The sequence below is a fragment of the Phyllostomus discolor genome, chromosome 8, assembly GCF_004126475.2.
Source record: "Phyllostomus discolor isolate MPI-MPIP mPhyDis1 chromosome 8, mPhyDis1.pri.v3, whole genome shotgun sequence".
NCBI classification, from domain to species: Eukaryota; Metazoa; Chordata; class Mammalia; order Chiroptera; family Phyllostomidae; genus Phyllostomus; species Phyllostomus discolor.
Genome location: NC_040910.2, coordinates 11,414,881 through 11,417,776, shown reverse-complemented (window position 1 = coordinate 11,417,776; position 2,896 = coordinate 11,414,881). Strand labels below are relative to the sequence as shown.

Here is a 2,896-nt window from a genome sequence, read left to right as displayed (position 1 = left end):
CTGGGTTGCAGGCCACGGCCCCCAGCAACCGCACATTGACGTTTCTTTCTCTCTCTCTTTCTCTCTCCCTTCCCTCTCTAAAAATAAATAAATAAAATCTTTTTTTAAAAAAGATTGCATTTAAAAAAATAGCATTCTTTTGAAGGTATTTCCTGACATTCTTCCTTCCTTCTAATCACCCCCTCCAGACCCCCAAAACTCTGTGCAAGGCTGCGGCTGCGCTCCTGGAGCACACAAAGTGATGGGCTCTATTCCTGAACTCTGGCACAGGTCTGTCTCGAGGTCCCTCCGTGCTGTGCGCTGAGATGTCAAGATGCCAGTTGCAGCTCAGCAGGGCACGCGTGACTAGGCAGGGCCAGTGGTAGCACTCCTGGTCACGGGAGGGATGACGCCACCCTCACTCTTGACTTTCCAGAGTGAACTAGTGAGATGTTTTCCTTTTACGGGTAAACCACGCTTGAGTCCTTGATCCCTGGCTTCCGGAGGGGGCCTGCCCTTCCCTGGGGCCTCCCGGACCCTGGTCTGAGGCCCAGCACAGCTGTGGTGCTGCTGAAACCCAGACAGCACCCGGGCCCAGGGCCCTGCCAGGCAGTCCCCTACTCATGCCCTCACTCCTCCATCATTCCTAAGTAGTTACAGAGCGCCTGGTACACGTCAGGCACTGCTCCGACCAGACCCCAAGACAGACACAAATCCTAGTCTTTAAGAGGCTTATATTCTTTGGGGGAAATACTTTTTCATGGTGTTTGCTCTTTACAAACACACCGGAGCATCATGCCATGCTGCCAGCATTGATCGCAGCCCTGGGGAACAAATGCGCACATTCCTTTGCAACTGGTCCGGGTGGCAGAGCCTTTCATCTCGCCTTTATTGTTTACTGTGACCCCTGCATTATCTTCAAAATAATGAATCACACCATCTTTTCTCCCGTAGGACTGGTTGTCGAATTGCCACCGCTGGACGCCCCTTCTTTCTGAGCTCTGGTTCGCCCTTTTTTTGACTGGGGCCGTCACCCTGCCTCCCACCCCAGCAGCGGGAAGTCGGTCTCTTCAGTGGCCCCTGGGTCCCGTTCACGGAGAGGATGCTCGGATTTTTGGCTCCTGTGTGGTCGGCACAGTCGATCACGGCTCCTACTGGCAGACTTAGGGAAACCTGGAATTTTGCACCCGAGGACCCACCACGTGCTCACTTCAACATCTTGAACGCCAGAAAGGGGCTTATGGTCTAAGGTAAAGGGGCTTATGTTCTAAGGTACATTTCTGTTAGCCCTGGTGCCCTGCTCTGCGTTTCCATGGCTACTGATACAGGTCAGTATCAGTCACTTTCCATGGTGAGGGTGAGGGTGAGGTTGGGACAAAGTGTTTCTTCCAAGTTCTTTGCTCCAGTGTCACTCTCAGAAGTGGCCTTCTCAGTACAGCTCTTCCAGCTCCTTACATGCAGGTGTGTGTGTGTTTGTTTGTTTTATTTTTTTAAAGCATGCAGTAATATCTAAGTAGGGAGCAATTCCTGTCTCCACTATACCCTGCTCCTCAAGGCAACATCTACCTCCAAGGAGTCAGGTCGTGCAGAAAGTTCTGGAACATCAGTGCAGCTTGTTCCTCCCCTACAGTACGGTTCTTCTCAAGGATTTTCCTCTCCCACAGTCATTTTAACCTCCTGATTCCTACCAGCACCCCCTCCTTTGCCCCAGGCATGAACTAATAAATGTAAACCTTAAAAGGAGAGATCTGTATCTCATTTTCTAATATCACAAAGGTTTCTTTCTCCCTTACCTACATGGATTTGTGGATGCAAATACGAGTGAGGATAGAATACCTTACAGCTTCACTAGATAGCACCCAAGCTGAGATGCCAACGGACAGTTCTCTCCTTTTATCTAAGTGTCTAAGCCCCAGGCATCTGTTGAGCTAAAAAAAATCCTGTTATATAAGACATACAATAAACATTGTACTAAAGGTAAGTTTTTAAAAAGTTACCTAAATATTGCCTGGCTTTTTTATTTTAAATTAGGCTCTCTCCAGGTATTACTGTAAAAAGTAACAAATGATCATTTATAAAATTAGAGAATAAACATAGACAAAAGTATAATCCATATCCCACTATCAGAGGTAATGATACTTCTAGTTCCATTCCATTATATACATTTTAACTTCTAATCTCTCAAAAACATTTCAATTAAAATTTTAATTATATTGCCCTCAAAAATCATATAGAAAGACAGAGTCTAAAACTTTTCTAGTTTTCCCTTACAATCGCATTTCTGAGAGTTAATCACTGTTAATAGTGACCATCCTTTCAGACATTTTTTGCATTCACAACCTTATATTTTTATTCTTCTTGAATCTATAGGGGATTTTTGGTTTGATTTGTAAAATGTGACATTTCATTTCTCTGACATCTTTGTTGAGGCTTGTTTTATGTATCACATAATCCACTTACTTCAAGTGTCCAGTTCAATGACGTGCAGTACACTGTTTGTTTTTACTACTTTTTTACTGCTGGACATGGATGACTATCACCCCAGGTGAGTTCCAGAGCATTTTCACCCCGCAGCAAGATCCCTCGTGCACATCCGCTGCCAACCCACGTCCCCTGGGCCCTTCCCCGGGGCCAACACTGCCTACCTTCTGTAGCCAGAGCTTTGCCTTTTCTGGGCATTGCACATAAATGGTATCATACACCATGTGGTCTCTTGTGTCTGCTTTCATTTAGGGTAATACATATATCTATGGAAAGTACAGAAGAGTGTTTATAGATGCCTAAAGAGTATTACTTGAAAACAATCCTTCACAAGTAAAAACAGAAAGAAGTTTTAAGTATTGCTAACGTTAGGGAGGAAATTGAGTAATTATCAGCCATTGAGAACCCGTGGAAGATGAATAAGCTTTTTTCACGT

At 45.2% G+C, this 2,896-nt stretch overlaps 1 pseudogene; it reads right to left on the bottom strand.

The window, feature by feature from the left end:
* Positions 1–772: 772 nt before the first annotated feature.
* On the bottom strand, positions 773–1,951 carry LOC114503443 (annotated as a pseudogene).
* Between the last annotated feature and the right edge of the window lie 945 nt (positions 1,952–2,896).